The 20464-nt window shown below is 45.4% G+C and overlaps 1 pseudogene across 1 annotated transcript; it reads right to left on the bottom strand.

Moving 5' to 3' along the window:
- Positions 1 to 6174: 6174 nt before the first annotated feature.
- Positions 6175 to 8695, bottom strand: LOC311227274 (annotated as a pseudogene). Its single transcript has 3 exons — positions 8572 to 8695; positions 7890 to 7989; positions 6175 to 7778 (listed from the first exon to the last, which is right to left on the bottom strand). The product of its transcript is annotated as an uncharacterized misc_RNA (transcript).
- Positions 8696 to 20464: the final 11769 nt, after the last annotated feature.

Here is a 20464-nt window from a genome sequence, read left to right as displayed (position 1 = left end):
GCAAAGTCACTGTTAGAGAAGGCTAGAGTAGACAACAAGGACCCATACTTGAGTCTGTTAGAATATAGAAATACACCAGTTGACAACCTCAAGTCACCCGCACAACTACTCATGAGCAGACGCCTACGCTCTATCCTCCCCACCACCAGTCAGCAGTTACGACCACAGGTTGTAAACCAGAGCACAGTGCGCGCCAAGAGAGAACTATGCCAACAAAGACAGAAACATTACTATGATCGGACAGCAAGACCGTTGCCGACTCTGCAGGACGGAGAGGCCGTCCGTTTCCAACAGAGTAATGGACAATGGAAGCCCGCCACTGTCATTCAACCAGCAGGCGCTGAAAGGTCTTACCACGTTCGTACTGATGAAGGCCAGGAATACAGGCGCAACAGACGTCACCTGTTACAGACAAAAGAGACTGACCGAGGTACCCACCGAACAATGGCACAGGAGGCCAACACCCAGCCCCAGCAGCCTGAGATGGCATCACCGGAATGTCCACCACCTGAAGGACCAGATGAACATTCTAGGTCAGGGATCGGCAATAGGCGGCCCGCGGGCCGAAATGGGCCCGCCAGCAATAATTTCTGGCCCGTCAGGTTATTTTGAGAATATGATGTTTATTTTACGCGCAGGAAATATTCACTCGTTGTGACGCCAGAGTGTCTTTTGAAGCTGTATCTATCTATTCATCATATCTATGGCTGTCACTATAGCCAATTGAAATGCTAGAAATGGTCACATGGACTGGGAGAACCAATGGAATTTCACTTTCACTTCCGCGTTTGGGATGCCGGCGAGCGAACGTTTGCAAAAACAAAACAAACATCTTTGAATAACTTCTTTGCAATGCAACGGGGAAATATGATGAGCCAGAAGAGGAGCCTACAACCTATAAAGCTTATTTTAATAAACAGGTGTCATTCTTAAAATACAGGTTTATCGCAACAGGTAACTCTTGCAATAAGCAACCGGTGACTCTCGCTTGTTGACATGGCAACACGAGCAAGCAACTGTGTTCAAGTTGGGTGGGCATTCAACGCGAGTGGACATTTAACATGTTATTAACATGGATTTTGGAGGACCGAAGCAGAAACAATATCAAGTCCAGGGCAGGGCTGCCTGCATTATGCCGGTGAGTGTTGTGTTTTAATAATAATAATAATACATTCGATGTATAATACACCCGCTGTGGTGCTTAAAATCAAATGCACCCTACTGATCTCGATTTATAATGCGAGCACCTGCATTAAAATCAAATTACTGATCTGTTCATGTGTAATGCACTGTCTGAGAGGCACTTTATAATAGAAAAAAGACAGTGCAAACATGTATATGTCGTTTTTTTTTTACAGTTAAAAAATGTTCACTTATCATTGGCCCGCCACACAATGGCTTGGGGAAAATTTGGCCCGTGGGCAAATCTAATTGGCGACCCCTGTTCTAGGTGCATCACTACCAGATCTGGTCGCATCGTTAAGCCAAGAGTAAAGCTTGACATTTAAGATCCTAAGACCCTACTCAGTGGACCCTGAATCATTACGGCCATGTGAAATTGAAATGCATGTAAAAAAAAAAAAAAAAAAGGAGAGAAGAGGAAATATTGTAATTATCATAATAATTGACATGTTTTGATGCCGCACACACGCACACTTATGGCCAGAGGAAAGGCCACTTTAAATTAGTAAAACAACAGGAACAGTGTATTGCACTACTAAAGCTACCTAGCATGTCCTATATGCTCTGTAAATACTATGTACAGATACCGAGATGGCACACCATGTTACCTGTTTATTGCACTGTTGTTTTATTGGATTCTATTATATGTTGTACCACTGTAATTTTATTGGATTCTATTATATGTTGTACCACTGTATTGCACATCGTCGCGGGCAAGACCAGCCGCATTTCATTGTATACCTGTATGCCGTGACAATTAAAACTCTTGACTTGACTTGACTTGACTTGTCTTGAGACCGTTTTCTACTTATATTGTTTAAGTATACCGTTTCTGCTTATATTGTTTAAATATAAATAATGGTCCACAGGTGTGTGAATATAGAACAAACGGTACCGTATATTGTAAAGTAATGTTTTCAGGATTCTAGGTTGCCACCGTGAGTTTCATCTTAGGAAGGGAGATGTAATATCCTAGGGATATCTGTGTAGCCCATAGCCTACCACAGCACAGCAATGATGCGTGCGTGATGACGTGTTACGTATTCCAGTCATCTCATATGCAGGCGCTGTTCCTTGTGTTGTCAATTAGGCTTGTTCAAGATGGATTTCGGTTTGCCTCGACTAGTAGACGAGAGTAGCCGAGTGAAGCCGGGGGAGGAGTTAAGAGGGCGGACACTGCCGATTTCACGAGAGCCCCTCGCCTAGTCTCGCGCGGCAGATACGCTTTCACGTCACCACACACACATTACACACCTGTCCAGCTCATTATAATGCGATGGCCGTGTGCAAAATTAGATCAGATTCAAATGTACAGGCAGTACAGCACACCATATACTGCTACAGTGGAATATACTATTCATATACCATAATGTATACCATCTTGTTGCGCGCTCCTGGCCGCACGCACACACAACACACTGCTGTATGTGTGTGTGTGTGTGTGTGTGTGTGTCTGACAGCTTGAAGTTTATCATGATGATATGATGATAAGTTGATAACGCATAACATAATAAAGTTTTCAATCAATCAAACGTCTCATAACTCCCTGGCTGTCACATGGCTGGTGACTGACAACTTTTCTGAGCCAATAGGCGCTTTGCGCGACCGTAGCAAGTCGCTTCCCAGCCGGGAGCAGCCGGGAGCAGCCGGCTGAGAGATGGGATAGGCGGACGCAGATCTGCGCAGGTTTGACTACTGCCTCGCCAAGCGCGTTGCATGACGGTTAGAATGTTGTCCGATTTGCTCTGAAAATCTGGCGAGGCGAGGCGCGGAACTCCCGCGGGAGCGAGCCACAAGCAGCCTTTAGAGCGAGGCGCCACAGTACCTCTCAGCCGGCTGCTCCCGGCTGGGTAGCGACTTGCTACGGTCGCGCAAAGCGCCTATTGGCTCAGAAAAGCCAAAGAAAAAGCCACGTGACAGCCAGGGAGTCATGAGACGTTTGATTGATTGATTGATTGAAAGCTTCATTAACCGATTGCAGAATGGGTACACTACAGTACAGTTCCGGTCTAAACATAACACATTCCATGTCCACAGTAATAAATAAATGAACCAGAGACATAGTATTATACATATTATCATCTTACATCTACCTCTGTATGCATTACATTCTGTATTAGCACTCCGAGATTGTTTCACAATGAAAAGTGCTTTATAAATAGAATTATTAATTATTTCCTCCCCATTATTACATGAACTGACACTCATTCCTGTCCACTGTATTGACCTTTATTGTGCCTTGCTGCAAGCTAAGTTTCCCATTGTGCCACAATAAATATCTGAATTTAACTGAACTGATCATTAAAGTGGGATTAGTGGTGCATGGATATAGACAGGCCACATGTACATTGGCCATTCGGAATAGTTACCTCAACATGTGTGCCGGCTCCTTAGAACCACTCAATCCCAATCATTTAATACACATGTGCCACTCAGGAACATCCAATCAAGCAGGTGTGGTACCTCATTAGGGCTTACCTATATAAAGCTACCAAATGAGATAACTTTCCTCTTGGACAAAAATGAAAAAGACTGTGATACTCAAGGACTCCCTCGGATCGCTTAACCTCATGGTTACCCCAGCCATGGCAGAGAAACTAGTGAATGGTGAGTACTTCTTCCCCTAAATTACATGCTATACCATGTTATTTGATACTCTATCTTGTCTAGCACAGTCTCTGGAGCGTAACAGTAAGAAGCATTTTGTATGAAAGTATTCTGTACTTCTGTATGACAACTATTAAAGAAACTTGAAACTTGAGTAAACAAGTAAAGTGTAAATCAAATGTCATGTAACAATTATTACTGTAGGAAGGGACTTTGTTATTTGACACATCTGCTTTTTCAGATCAAAGATATGCAGCTCAGACGATGGCTGAAGTCAGAGGTATGGGAAATCATTCAAAAGCAAATAAATGACTCATTCAAATGTTTATATCAATAACTTTTATTGTGTTTCTCCATTCATGTAATCAGCTTCATTGGCAGCTGCAACCCCACGAGCGCTCACTCCACACCCCCCAGTAGCCAGGCCACCTTCAGTGCTCACTCCACACCCCCCCAGTAGCCAGGCCACCCTCAGCCCCCACCCAGTACCCTCCAGTAGCCAGGCCACCCTCAGCCTCCACCCAGTACCCTCCAGTAGCCAGGCCACCCTCAGCCTCCACCCAGTACCCTCCAGTAGCCAGGCCACCCTCAGCCTCCACCCAGTACCCTCCAGTAGCCAGGCCACCCTCAGCCTCCACCCAGTACCCTCCAGTAGCCAGGCCACCCTCAGCCTCCACCCAGTACCCTCCAGTAGCCAGGCCACCCTCAGCCTCCACCCAGTACCCTCCAGTAGCCAGGCCACCCTCAGCCTCCACCCAGTACCCTCCAGTAGCCAGGCCACCCTCAGCCTCCACCCAGTACCCTCCAGTAGCCAGGCCACCCTCAGCCTCCACCCAGTACCCTCCAGTGGCCAGGCCACCCTCAGCCCCCACCCAGTGGCCAGGCCACCCTCAGCCCCCACCCAGTGCCCTCCAGTGGCCATTCCACACCTCACACCTGCATCTCCACGACAGTCAGGTCTGTACAAACCAGGTACATTAACCAAAATTACAACCTAAATAGAGCAAAGGGAATCTGTTTGTCAACACTTGTGTCTTTACAGACTTCACACGCAACACTATCATGCTGCTCCTGGAGCTGACTAGGACCCACCAACACCTCTACTACCGGAACAAGATAGCGTTCTACAAGAAGCTGGAGGAGGACTTCAAGGGCCGTGGCTACAACATGACCATAGAGAAGCTGAGGAAGAAACTGGGCAACATGCTCATCACCTACAAGAGGGCTAAGGACCGGAGTCACTCTACAGGAGGGGGGACCATAACCTGGGAATACTATACAGTATGTGCAGTTTGTTAATGCATTTCCAGTTGTAGCTTCTTTTCCAGTTGGAGCTTTTTCTTAACAACTGTGCTCTTCCACAGATAATGGATGACTTATTTGGGTCCTGTGGGGTCGGGAAGGCACCACCAGGCACCATCGTGTCAAGCCCTCTATTCCCCATGAGGAGGGGTTCGAGTGCCAGTGCCACATCCTCTGAGCAACTCCCCAGCTTCCCTGAGGAGCAGCCTGGTCCTGGTGCTCCAGAGGTCCCCGAGGAGCAGCCCGGTCCTGGTGCTCCAGAGGTCCCCGAGGAGCAGCCCGGTCCTGGTGCTCCAGAGGTCCCCGAGGAGCAGCCTGGTCCCTCCACGGCCCCTGCCCAGAACCACGGCCCTCCCCAGATCGGCAAGTCGGAGGGAAGTCCTGCGCATCAATCGTCCGCGTTTCGCTGAGACGTACGATTCTCATGCGGAGAGGCGGACGGTGGCGTTGGAGTCCATGGCGATGCCCGATCAGGACCGACGGAGAAGGACAAAGGAGAGAAGGAGGAGAGCATTTGAGACACAACACTTACTTCTCGCCCAAACCAATAACACACTTTTAACTAGTCTCAACCACGGTGTCACCCAACTCACTAATACACTCCAGGAAATGGTCAGCCAGCAGAGGACACTTATAGCACTCTTGTTGTCACGGGCACCACAGTCACCAGGTAACTAACACTTCATCCATGCATGCCACTTTTGAGTTTCTTTTTTCAATCACAGTCACCAGATAACTAACACTTCATCCATGCATGCCACTTTTGAGTTTCTTTTTTCAATCACAGTCACCAGATAACTAACATTTCATGCATGCATGCCACTTTTGAGTTTCATTTTCTTTTTTTGCAATGTTTTGGTTGTCAGTTCAATCAATCAATCAATCAATCAGTCACAGTTCCTGCCTGGATGTGCTCTCTCTCTCTCTCTCTCTCTCTCTCTTGTCCTTCCCCTGCAGGGCCACTGGAGGGTACTGGGTGAGCACTGAAGGTGGCCTGGCTACTAGAGGGCATGGAGTGTTGGCTGAAGGTGGAATGGCCACCGGGGGGCATGGAGTGTTGGCTGAAGGTGGAATGGCCACTGGGGGGCATGGAGTGTTGGCTGAAGGTGGAATGGCCACTGGGGGGCATGGAGTGAGCGCTCGTGGGGTTGTAGCTGCAAATTACATCAATGGAGGAACACAATAAAGGTGTTATTAACACAAACATTTGAATGAGTCATTTATTTGCTTTTAAATGATTTCCCATACCTCTGGCTTGCTATCTGAAAAAGCAGATTGTATCAAATGTCTGCATATTGGGTTCAGTACAAACCGTTATAGTTGTAGTGTCTGTGTCAAAGCATTTCTTTTATTCCCTGCTAGCCAGGGAATTCTAAACAGAATGTATTCAAGGTTTCTAGCACTAACAATGTTGTCTCACAACAAATGGGGCAGTGGTTGGTTGGCCATATTCATCCCCTTGACGTGACTCAGTACCTCTGGGGACCACTGATGCTCCGAGATCCCCTGCTGGTTTAGCCTGGCTTTTAAATCTCCCAGTTTCCATGAGCTGCCACACGGAGGCACAGCAGGAGTCTTGATGATGAAATACACTGTACAGAGTCAATGCATGTAATCCATGCCTGTTGACAAATACTCAATATGTGCATCACATCACCCTGTGGGATATGGCCCACCAGCTCACAAAAAAGGGGAGGGTGGGGGGCTAAAAAGAAAAGGGGAGGGTGGGGGGCTAAAAAGAAAGGGGGAGGGTGGGGGGGCTAAATGAACAATCAAGTGTGTGTCATTGGCAGAGGTGATGTTTACAAACTGAGACAGATTAGATCCCTACGATGATTTGCACCTCTGTCCTGGTCTACTGCTGGTGGCTCGTGATCGGCTTCTACCTCAACATCCTCTTCAACTTGGTCAGTGGGCTCTATGCATATATTGTGCAGGATGCAACAGGCAAAGACTGCTGCGCTGATGTGTCCTGTATCCCTCATATGCAAGCATCTAAGCCTCCTGAACTTGTTCTTGAGGATGCCGAAGGAATGCTCGATCACCACACGAGCAGTATTCAACCTCTTGTTATACCGCCTCTGCCTAGCAGTCAAATGCCCGTTGTCCCTGTAGGGCTTCATGAGCTGGGGCATTAGTGGGTACGCAGAGTCCCCAATGATGTGCATCCCCTCCGGCACCAGGGACTGGGGATCTGCTTCTAGCAGCCGGCCAACCTCCGACACCCGAAATGCTCTCGCATCGTGCCAGCTACCAGGGTCGCCCACACTAACGTGACAGAACCGCCGATGGCTGTCACAGTACCCAGTGAGTATGACTTAATAGAACCCTTTCCTATTCAGGTACACCACTGGGTTCTCGCAGTGTGGCCTCACCATGGGGATGTGGCAGCCATCCACGGCACAGACCGTGTTGGGGAATCCTGCTGCCCTGAATCCTAGCTCCGAGGAATGTAGCGCTTCCCCTGTGGGCCAGGAAATGTGATGGGACATGTGTGCATTCACTAGTGCACAGAAGTCGTGCAGGTGTTTGCACACTGTGGATTTTGTGGTGTTGAATCGATCTGCAACACCCCTATAGGACTCTTGATTCGACAGAGTCCACAGACATGCCAGCACACTGCGATTCAGTGGCAACTTTGTGTGCAGTGTGTTGTTGTACACAGGGCCAATGGCAGTCATCAGCTCCTGAATGGTTGAGGAAAGAGCAAAGGGGAGTGATTTCCATTCAATGGTGTAGCAGCATGGGCTTTAATACTGTAATAGCCAACATAGAATGTCTGCTGATTGTATACATACCTCCACGTGCCCACGGGAGAGTCTGAAGTGACTTCTGAAGTCTGAAGGGGTATAGCGTGGGACCACCTCTTCGACGAAATAGTTGATCTTGGGAACCGATCTGGAACAGAAGGCAACTTCAGCATAATGTTTACTTTAACTACTACTATCTCAGTGTAGGCTAATACAAATGGCAACAATGGACTGGCGACATTTTAAGTAGCCTTGCTTGGACCTTGTTGGAAATGTATTTACAAGTATATGGCATGCACCATTTGATTGATCTGTGAAGTGCATTTAGGAAATGTGTCGTGATTGTACTTGTCGATAGGGAAAACAATATTAGGAGGGGGGCAAATGTGTAGGAGTTAATATGTATTACACTTGATCAAGTGGAGCAAGATTGGCCCCCATTTCTTAAGAGGGGTGTGGTATTACATGATGTAGAATCTACCTATTACTGGAAATGCTTTGTACAACCACAACACTAGATTAAACGCTTTTATTCAATTGCAAAATCACTGAAATAACACTTGTACTGCTACAGCAGATGAATGAATGAATGAAAACCTTATTGATTGCAGGATGGGTACAATACAGTACGGCTCAATACACACAATTGTTGAGGGGATGCAGACCAGAGAAAGACTTTCGTCTTGTTTACATCGGGGTTCCCTATTTTCAATTCATAATGATGGATTACCTCCACGGACGACGTCCTTCATGTACATCATCATACACATCGTGTCCATGGTCCTCCAAGAGTTGTCGGACTTCAATGGCATCGAACTCGTCAGCAACAAAGAACATGCGTGCGACGTGTTGTCGTGTCATTACGACTGGGCGAGCAGAACGGTCTCGAACTCTCGTGCAGGAAGTGTCCGCCCTCTTAACTCCTCCCCCGGCTTCACTCGGCTACTCTCGTCTACTAGTCGAGGCAAACCGAAATCCATCTTGAACAAGCCTAGGTACTGTGGAGCCTCGCTCTGAATGCTGCGCGCGGCTCGCTCCCGCAGGAGTTCCGCGCCTCGCCTCGTCGGATTTTCAGAGCAAATCGGACAACATTCTAACCGCCATGCAACGCGCTTGGCGAGGCCGTAGTAAAGCCTGCGCAGATCTGCGTCCGCCTATCCCATCTTGAACAAGCCTATTAGGCTTGTTCGAGATGGGATAGGCGGACGCAGATCTGCGCAGGTTTCACTACTGCCTCGCCAAGCGCGTTGCATGACGGTTAGAATATTGTCCGACTTGCTCTGAAAATCTGACGAGGCGAGGCGCGGAACTCTCGTGGGAGCGAGCCACGCGCAGCCTTCAGAGCGAGGCTCCACAGTACCTCTCACTCGGCTGCTCCCGGCTGGGAAGCGACTTGCTACGGTCGCGCAAAGCGCCTATTGGCTCAGAAAAGTTGTCAGTCACCAGCCACGTGACAGCCAGGGAGTTATGAGACGTTTGATTGATTGATTGATTGAAAACTTTATTATGTTATGCGTTATCATCATATCATCATGATAAACGTCAAGCTGTCAGACACACACACACACATACACACATGCGTCGTCTGTTTTGCCTCAATACTGTATAATTCTGTTTTGCCTCAATATACACAGTATACATATATATATTGATGCAAAACAGAATTATTCAGCAGCGTGTTGTGTGTGCGTGCGGCCAGGAGCGCGCAACAAGATGGTATACATTATGGTATATGAATAGTATATTCCACACTATAGCAGTATATGGTGTGCTGTACATTTGAATCTGATCTAATTTTGCAAACGGCCATCGCATTATAATGAGCTGGACAGGTGTGTAATGTGTGTGTGGTGACATGAAACGGTGAAAGCGTATCTGCCATGCGAGACTAGGCGAGAGGCTCTCGTGAAATCGGCAGTGTCCGCCCTTTTAACTCCTCCCCCGGCTTCACTCGGCTACTCTCGTCTACTAGTCGAGGCAAACCGAAATCCATCTCGAACAAGCCGATTGCTGCCCAGGACGTGTGAATAAACGGTAACCCAATAAGCAGTCGCCCGATTCTATCATTCCCTATAGTCTATAGGGAATGATAGAATCGGGCGACTGCTTATTGGGTCACTCTTAGTGTCTATAGTATAGACACTAAGAGTGACATTAAACGGAATATTACAGTGTTGAATAGAAGTATTTAGCCAGTCACAGTTGCTGATTATGAAAAAAGTATTAATAAAAACAATTAAATTGTGACGGGTTATGCAGGCCAGCTTTAAAATAAAACAACAAGGGACATTTACATTGAACTGAGTCAGTGGGTGGGGCTCGGAGTATGTTGCCAATTTAGGCCACACTGATTGGCTGTAACGGACGAGCTTTTCTGAGCAGACGTCACCGGGGCTTGTTCAAGATGGGATAGGCGGACGCAGATCTGCGCAGGTTTTACTACGGCCTCGCCAAGCGCGTTGCATGACGGTTAGAATGTTGTCCGATTTGCTCTGAAAACCTGACGAGGCGAGGCGCGGAACTCCCGCGGGAGCGAGCCGCGCGCAGCATTCAGAGCGAGGCTCCACAGTACCTCTCAGCCGGCTGCTCCCGGCTGGGAAGCGACTTGCTACGGTCGCGCAAAGCGCCTATTGGCTCAGAAAAGTTGTCAGTCACCAGCCATGTGACAGCCAGGGAGCTATGAGACGTTTGATTGATTGAAAACTTTATTATGTTATGCGTTATCAACTTATCATCATATCATCATGATAAACTTCAAGCTGTCAGACACACACGCACACACACATACAGCAGTGTGTTGTGTGTGCGTGCGGCCAGGAGCGCGCAACAAGATTGTATACATTATGGTATATGAATAGTATATTCCACTGTAGCAGTATATGGTGTGCTGTACATTTGAATCTGATCTAATTTTGCACACGGCCATTGCATTATAATGAGCTGGACAGGTGTGTAATGTGTGTGTGGTGACGTGAAAGCGTATCTGCCGCGCGAGACTAGGCGAGAGGCTCTCGTGAAATCGGCAGTGTCCGCCCTCTTAACTCCTCCCCCGGCTTCACTCGGCTACTCTCGTCTACTAGTCGAGGCAAACCGAAATCCATCTTGAACAAGTGTTCCTGATCGCAGCTCGCAGCGTGATGACGTCACATTGTTCCTGATCGGCGTTATTAAGCTTAGGCATTCTTTCGAAGTTGGTTAAGGTTAGAGTTTGTCTTAGAGCATGGCGATAGAACGTCAGGTAGTTTGCAAGCTGTTCGACGCGGAAATGGGCAAAGACACAGCTCGTCACGCGATTGGGCAAACATCAGTGGCCAATCAGAGAGCGTCTGCCAGAAATGCGGCTACGGAAAAAAAATAACGCTCCTGATCGCAGCCCACGAGCCCATAGATATCTATATATAGATATCTATGCACGAGCCCAGCTGGCAGCGTGATGGCGAACCGGAAGTCGGTCACATAGCAGGGAGCTCTCAGGTGGATCCTTGTCGAAGTTGCTGCAACAAGTGGAGAGGTGGGTTTTAACTTTTTAATTACTGCAATTTACTAATGGAGAGGTGGGCCACTGCTTTTTAATGATTGCAATTGACTAATGGAGAGGTGGGTTTTTAATTACTGCAATTTACTAATGGAGAGGTGGGCCACTGCTTTTTAATTACTGCAATTTACTAATGGAGAGGTGGGCCACTGCTTTTTAATTACTGCAATTTACTAATGGAGAGGTGGGCCACTGTTTTTTATGAATTACTTCAATTTACTAATGGGATATATTAATTACAAGTGGAGAGGTGGGGGGCGGTCAGGTGGCGTAACGGAGATTGCGTTCGTCACCAACCCCGGAGACGCTGGATTCTCCTGTTCGAATCCAGCTCACAGCTCCGGGGTTGTCACCAGCTTGGCTGGCCGTTCACACTAATACAATTGGCAGTATTAGAGGGTGGGAGAAGCTGGCGGGGTGGGTCCGGGTCGTTGTAAACAGCGACTCCTACAGTTCGGTCGGGGCGCCTGCTAAGCGCGGATAGGATCTAAGTGGGATAGTGTGATCCTTCCACACGCTACGCCCTCTCAGTGAGAGTCCGCGCTGCCAGGTGAAAAGAAGCGGTTGATTGGCTAGACGTGTGTCGGAGGAAGCACGTGATTGATAGCCTCCACTCTCCCAGACCGACTGTGGGGGGTAAGTGCGCAGCGACCAGGAAGGGGATTGGGAATTGGCATAACAACTAACATTGGGATGGGAGAAAATCAGAGGAAAAAGGAGGGGGAAAAAGATAATAATAATAATAAAAAAAAAAAAAAAACAAGTGAAGAGGTGGGCCACTGCTTTTTATTAATTACTTCAATTTACTAATGGGATATATTAATTACAAGTGGAGAGGTGGGCCACTGCTTTTTAATTACTGCAATTTACTAATGGGATATATTAATTACAAGTGGAGAGGTGGGCCACTGCTTTTTAAGTACTGAGATTTACTAATGGGATATATTAATTACAAGTGGAGAGGTGGGCCACTGCTTTTTAATTACTGCAATTTACTAATGGGATATATTAATTATACAAACCAAAGTCGAATTCCTTATTGGTTAAATATCTCCATTTGTGAATTTGGAATGCTTCCACTTAGCCAATTTATTGAATGTGTAACGAATTGCTAGTTTGGTGACTTAGTTTAGACCTAGAGGTGCCATTAGGTGGAGCTGGTTTGGTGACTTTAAACCTAGAGCAGGTGCCATTACGTGGAGCTGGTTTGGTGACTTTAAACCTAGAGGTGCCATTAGGTGGGGCTGGTTTGGTGACTTTAAACCTAGAGCAGGTGCCATTAGGTGGGGCTGGTTTGGTGACTTTAAACCTAGAGCAGGTGCCATTAGGTGGGGCTGGTTTGGTGACTTTAAACCTAGAGCAGGTGCCATTAGGTGGGGCTGGTTTGGTGACTTTAAACCTAGAGGTGCCATTAGGTGGGGCTGGTTTGGTGACTTTAAACCTAGAGCAGGTGCCATTAGGTGGGGCTGGTTTGGTGACTTTAAACCTAGAGCAGGTGCCATTAGGTGGGGCTGGTTTGGTGACTTTAAACCTAGAGGTGCCATTAGGTGGGGCTGTTTGGTGACTTTAAACCTAGAGCAGGTGCCATTAGGTGGGGCTGGTTTGGTGACTTTAAACCTAGAGCAGGTGCCATTAGGTGGGTCTAGTTTGGTGACTTTTTTAAACCTAGAGGTGCCATTATGTGGGGCTGGTTTGGTGACTTTAAACCTAGAGCAGGTGCCATTAGGTGGGGCTGGTTTGGTGACTTTAAACCTAGAGCAGGTGCCATTAGGTGGGGCTGGTTTGGTGACTTTAGACCTAGAGCAGGTGCCATTGGGTGGGGCTGGTTTGGTGACTTTAGACCTAGAGCAGGTGCCATTGGGTGGGGCTGGTTTGATGACTTTAAACCTAGAGCAGGTGCCATTGGGTGGGGCAATACAGACAATACAGAAGGTTAGCCCTTTACTATCGCACAACAGACGGCGATGCTGTGTGATAGTAAAGGGGTAACCTTCTGTAGTGTGGCAGTGAAAGGGTTAATGCTGTGATGTAGCTGTTCTAATTATAAAACCAGTGTGTCGTCAACACAAGAGGGTGAACCATTAGCCCTGTTATGAGTCCCAGATGCTGCTTTTAGTTCTGCTACATATACGTTGGCAAAATATTTGTATTTTATTTCAGAGGATTCTTTAATATAGACTTTTGCTATTTGGAATAGTGCCTGGCTAAAATCAAATGACTCCACCCACATCCTGGTTTAGATTTTTTTTTTTTTTTTTAACTTTCAGTGATCCATATAATCTGCCCTGCACTTTTGTTTGTGCACAAAGAGGCACGGGCTCCTTGTAAGACTGATGAGCGACAGTCCCAGGAAGCGTGCCGGCAGCGGCAGGGACGCACAACCAGAGGATGGGGACCGCCACTCCGGGTCCGAGAGGGACGCACAACCCGAGGATGGGGACTGCCACTCCGGGTCCGAGGTAGCTCTGAAGAAAGAGATTGGCCTGGTTAGTGCCTGTGGAATTATAGTAGGTAAGTCCATTAGTTTGACTTGGGTGTTTGTGCATTAGTTTGACCGTGTGCTTGAATGGAGAGAGACCAAGCTGCCTGCAGCAGACTTTGCAACCAATGAATGGCTGCATTTATCCAGCGCCAGTAGAAGTAGATTCTGTTCAAAGTGCTTTACAGTGAATGGAATGACTGCATAGTATACTTATGTGGCCCAGTGAGAATCATCTTGGGACATCATCTTTCATTAACCCTTTCACTGCCACACTACAGAACGTTAACCCTTTACTATCACACTACCGACGGTTAACCGTCGGTAGTGTGATAGTAAATGGTTAACTTTCTCTAGTGTGGCAGTGAAAGGGTTAACCTCCTGTGTATTGTCGCAGTTAACCGTTTTGGTAGTGCGGCAATGAAAGGGTTAAGCTCCTCAGCCCCTGCCTACGTCCCACACAGAGGGAACGTCAATAAAAAGTTATCTCACTAATGCTCGCCTGGCCGGTGTCTTGATGGCAATTTCCACTACTACCACGAGCAGCGTGGGCCCACTGAGTACAGGGCCCTTCGCAAGAAAGACACGAGAGGGATTTATGAAATGACTGCACTGCCCCCACCCCACCCACCCAGATATGATGTGGATTAGCCTCGTCATTTTATTTTAGATGGGCCAGAATCTGTAATGTCATTAGTCAACTACCACCTCGGGTCATTTTGCATGGGTCAGTCCATTTCCAACCAACGCTGTGCAGTATATAAAAGGAATGGGCGTTGGTTTAGTTTCAACAGTTTTTAACATTTTCCTTTTTTTTAAAGGTGCAATCCGTGTTCCAAAAGTCACACTACCATTGGATACTAAATCGTCGCTTTGGACAGATATTTTTTTAATTCTGAGGTCTTGTCTTGATATATAGCAACTAAATGTGCATTTTTAAAGCATTTCCATGAGTTCTGAAAGGTTCGAAAATTCTTTCTACCTGTATGTACTTATCTTATTTTGCACCTGGACTGTGTGCATACAGCCAACATCATGTATATGGTTAAAGCAAGTTCAAGTTCAAGTTTGTTTATTATTTGTCACATATAAAATACATGTACTTTACGGTGAAATGCTCGGTTCTGTATGAGCCCCTGAGTGCTTCATACAGTAAATAATTAAGTAAAAGAGGAATAAATATATACAATACAATCTAAAGTAGAACCTAAGTACAATGAGGTACAAATGCAGACTGAGGTACAAAACTTTAAGGTAAGGTGCAAATGAGGTATGAATGTAGTGCAAATCTCTTTAATAAATGGATAAATATAATGTAGTGTTAAAGTGTCTAAAGTGAGTGTTAGTGTGGATGTGTGTGTAGGCTGGTTGCTGCCACTTGTATGTCTGTGCTGGACTAGGGTGATGTTATTTACATGCATGCATCCTCGAAATGCCTACACTCACTGGATTCTGTCTACCATGGAGCACTGAGATTCATCAAACATTTTAAAGTCCTTACTCACCACTGTACTTTGTATTCTCGGTGCGATGGTCTGCCCTGTCCACCCGCAGACTTATTTATAAGGCTATCCCTGGACTGCTGCCAACTTACCTACAGATGTACATTCTCCAAAGAAGTATGGGCAGTTAGGGTCTTCGTTCCCAGGGCTTATTTTTACTAACTGTCCCTCGGGTCCGTACTGAACTGGGAAAAAGGGCGTTCAGATATGCAGCTCCCTCCACCTGGAATCGGCTACAAAACCACCTGAATTAGCATGAGCTGGTCTCACTGGTTGCTTTTAAAAACCCTTCTTTAAGTGATATGGAATCCAGCACATCTGGCTGCAGATGTTTTGACTGACTTTAAATGGTTTTGTGAATTGTCCTTTTTAGTTTCCTGTCCCTATGTTTGTTTTTTAAATAGTTTTCATCTGTAAATGAGTCATTTCACCAATCCGGTCCGATTTGAGTCCCTCTGATGTTTTTAAGTGTCTTTTATCTAATTAGTTACCAAAATGTGCTTTGAAATGCTATTTATTTCAGTTGCAATGTCCTCTTTAATAAAGTGTAAAAACATTGCATGAATGTAATTTTTTTTTATTATTATGCATTATGTTGTTATTTCAGTTGACACCATGTATTTTGACATGTCCCTTGTGGCATTCTATGAAAATGAATTTGGGATATGACCAAGAAAATTTGTAAAAAGTCCATACTTTTTTCTATGAACATAAAACATCCATCTGTGCTGTTATGCTGGTTAATATTTATTTCAAAATAAATGAATAATTATTCATTAAAATAACATTATTCAGTCTGTCCCTCAGTAACCCTCAACCCTGTTACACTGAGCATTCTCCCCCCACAAAGATAATGGTTCAATCCATAGAAGCACGTGAAACAGGAAGTGACAACTTTGAAGTCTTTTGGAAAACACAACACCAGAAACAGGCAAGTAGCTACCTCATTGTACTATGTTTTCAGTCATTTATCTTGTAATATTATGGTAGTCAAGCATAATTACTCAACACTGTTACTTGAAAAAAATATAGCTCTTTGTTATTTAGATGATTTCTTAATATCATGCATGCCATGTGCTCTCCTGGTATTCACCACATGTGAGGTAGCAACCATTTTGTGCAAAGAATCATAACCCTGATACACTCAACCCTGTTACGTGTTTGATTGTAACGGGATTGTGAGATTGTAACAACAGGGTTGTGATTTTAACACTGATTTTGAAGTTATACAATAATAGTTCAATTAATTATTGAGTTTTTTCAACATGCTTATGCCAGATACATATTAATTGTAATGTTCATGTTGCCGTGTGTGTGTGTGTGTGTGCTTTGTCACTGGACAAAAAGGGTCTATATCCGGACATCTGTGAGTCCGTGATGGCACCAACAGCAGCAGAAAGGATGAGACAATGGGGCACGCCTAAAAGCTGATCCTGAAAGAAAGGAGAAATACCTGCAGAGTGAACGCCAGAGATGGAGAAAGAATGTAGAGGAAAAAATTTAAAAGGAAATCACCTATCACCTAAGTGAAAGAGCACAGCGGCAGAAGCGTAAAATGTGGAGAGCAGCTTACAAAAAATCAAGAAGAGAAGCACTTAACACATTGGCGGCCACTGGGATGCGTCTATCACTCTAGACGACCAGCATATGTAAACAGACTTGGGGCTGTTTGTAGAGCTAAATCTATACTTTATAGTATTGCTATCTGTCTCTGTCATTGTCAATTGAGACCATAAACAGTCCCTTCAAAATGGCTTAAAGAATATTTTTTTTCATCAATACGTTCTCATTTTATAGCGCAGTGAATATAAGCATTATACGGGATTCCGGCTAGGATATTTCCTGGAAGGCGAGATAAAGGGCTAATAGCTACTAACGTTATATCCAATGGCATTTCCGTTATACATAAGCTACAGTTAAAACTCAAACTGCATATGATCAGCACGATCCTCAAGCATGTATGCATGAAAGGGGGGGGGGGGGGGGCGGCGGGGGACGTCGCTTCTTATTATTGATTACCAATAACCGTGTTCGTCTAAGTAGCCACATACGCTGATAGCCTGGTTGAGTATCATAACGAGGCCCGATCGGGCTGTAATTTACGTGAAAAATATCTTACCATGAGCCGGTTGGATCCCCCCGAGCATTTCCCCGTTATCGATCGCCATCTGGTAGATCGATATGGCCATTGGCTGATGATAAATCCCCTTATTGCATAGTGAAATCCGCACATCCAGAATCCAGCTAACTGGAAACTCCATTGAAAGTCAAAAAAAATAATGCACCGTTCAGCCACAGGGCACACTGCATTATCGCGACAGCGCCCCTAAGAGGATCTGGCCGGTAATGCACTTTGTCGAATTCAAAGAGTAGGGTACATCTGCAGTGCAGCTTGGCGACCTTGAATAGGTTATTAAAATGGAATAAAAGCCAAAACAACTTGCCACGGATATATCCGTCCTTCGGTCCTTTAAGCATGGAATCGAAACACGGATATATACGTCCTTTGGCGCCATTGTGTTAAGGAACTTAACCACTCCTCCACACACCCCAGAGCAGCCAATACAGCCAGGATCTTCCAGGTTAGAGCAATGGGAGTGTTAGAAAAGGTGTTTGTAGGTGACTAGGTGTAAAAGATATGCTTGGGGCACTATGTAGAATTTTAATGTTTGAATATTGCAAAATGACCCACAATACAAGTATGTTATGAGAGAACATTTGGTAACACTTAAGTGTACATTAACTACTATGTAATTATATAGTTCATGTATTAATAATGTAGGAGGTACTAGTAATTATTAGGGCTGACCCCTATTAGTTGATTAGTCGACTAATCGGTCGAAAGGAGCCGTAGTCGACTAACCAGCCTCTTAGTCTAATAGTAGTTTTAATAGTCTTTTCCTTGCATTTTCCCTGTGTTTCTTCCATTAAACTCAATCAACCATATTGTATGCATTCTAATGCACTCACTCTCATAACACACCATTTCATAGTACAGATTACTTATATCATTCAAGGGTATTTCCCCATTAACATTAGCTAGCAAGACACCTTTGAAAAAACTCACGAAGGCTCACGTTCAAGGCCTCAATGTGAAATGGCGCACATTAGGGCTGGGCGATATGGCCTAAATATGATATCACGATATTTTCTGACCTTTCGGCGATACACGATACACATCACGATGTTTTTCTTTTTTACCCCAAACAATTCATTATGAGGCTTACCAAGACAGTATTTGAGTTTGCAAGCTAACATTAAAGACAAAATAAAATACCCATGCATTTAGCATTTTATATTAGATTTAGATTATTAGATTATATATTGCATATGAGATATTATATGATTTAGATATGAAATATGATGAATTGAAAATGGGGGACCCTGATGTAAACAAGACTAAAGTCTTTCTCTGGTCTGCATCCCCTTAACAATTGTATGTATTGAGCTGTACTGTACCCATTCTGCAATATGTTAAAGTTTTAAATCAATCAATCAATAAATAGCATTTTAGCATTTTTATGAAACTACTGTATATATGTATGTCTCTAAATGTTTTGATGAATTGAAAATGGAGGACCCTTATGTAAAAAAGCCGAAAGTCTTTTTCTGGTCTTCATCCTCCTGTACTGTATTGTACCCATTCTGCAACCTTTTAATACAGTTTTCATTCATTCATTCTGACGGAAACATAATCATTTTGATTGACAGTCGAGTCTGCCACTGACGTCACACCGCTTGCACCCGCCCTGCTGTTCTTAGCACCAATCGGCAAGCGTTTGACTTCCTGAATGTCCCGTGTGCTAAACATCAACAAAGCTACTAACGTTAGCTCCCCGCGGCCGTCGAGTAGGAGACCAGTGCTTCACACAGGATGACTAAATGAGGCATAATGATTTTACTACAACGAATGTTATAATAAAAGCCTTTCCATACATCTGTCTGATTGAAAACTTTATTAACAGACCGCGGAATGGGCATATCTCAGCACAGGCTGAGATATGAACGAGTAACGTGTGGACAGATTGACGCGACACAATCCTCTTGGGCAAAACATCACGATATCCACGATACGTTGAAAAAGTGTATCGTTAATGAACTGTACCCGATATTTATATAATATCGTCATATCGCCCAGCCCTAGCGCACATGCAGTCTTACTCTTGGCTGTCGCCGAAATCTGTGGACTTAACAAAAGAATAACGTTGGTCAAATGCCAAATAACTGTTAATTGATTTCATACTGTAGGACAAATTTACCTCGGAACATGGCGTACAAATGTTCATCACTAAGCCAATGTTAGCTATAGCTTGGTAACATACCCCAGGGCCTTCCTTGCATTTTTCCCGTTTTTTCCATTAAACTCAATCAACCATATTGTATGCATTCTAATGCACTCACTCTCATAACGCACCATTTCATAGTACAGATTACTTATATCATTCAAGGGTATTTCCCCATTAACATTAGCTAGCAGGGCGGCTAGGTGGTGTAGTGGGCAAGGCGCTCGCCATCAACGCTGGGTTCGAATCCAGCTCTCGGCGTTGCTATCAACTTGGCTGGTCGTTCATACTAACACAATTGGCAGTGTTAGGGGTGGGAAAGCTGATGGGTGGGTCCTGGGCGTTGTGGACAGCGACCCCTACAGTTCGGTCGGGGCGCCTGCACAGCGAGGGTAGGATCTGGAGGGAGGTAGTGTGACCTTCCAGGCTTCCACACATTACACCCTCCCAGTGAGAATCTGCGCTGCCAGGCTGGCTGCTGGCTGGCTGCACATGCGTCGGAGGAAAGCATGTGACAGTCAACGGCCTCCCGGACCAACAGTAGGGGGGAGTGCGCAACAACCAGGAAGGGGGTTGGGAATTGGCATAACGACTAAAAGGGTATTTCCCCATTAACATTAGCTAGCAAGACACCTTTGAAAAAACTCACCGAAGGGCAAGGCTCACGTTCAAGGCCTCAACGTGAAATGGCGCACGTGCAGTCTTACTCTTGGCTGTCGCCGAAATCTGTGGACTTAACAAAAGAATAACGTTGGTCAAATGCCAAATAACTGTTAATTGATTTCATATTGTAGGACAAATTTACCTCAGAACATGGCGTGCAA

The sequence above is a fragment of the Notolepis coatsorum genome, assembly GCF_963971535.1.
Source record: "Notolepis coatsorum genome assembly, chromosome: 4".
NCBI classification, from domain to species: Eukaryota; Metazoa; Chordata; class Actinopteri; order Aulopiformes; family Paralepididae; genus Notolepis; species Notolepis coatsorum.
This window is presented reverse-complemented; position numbering and strand designations above follow the sequence as displayed.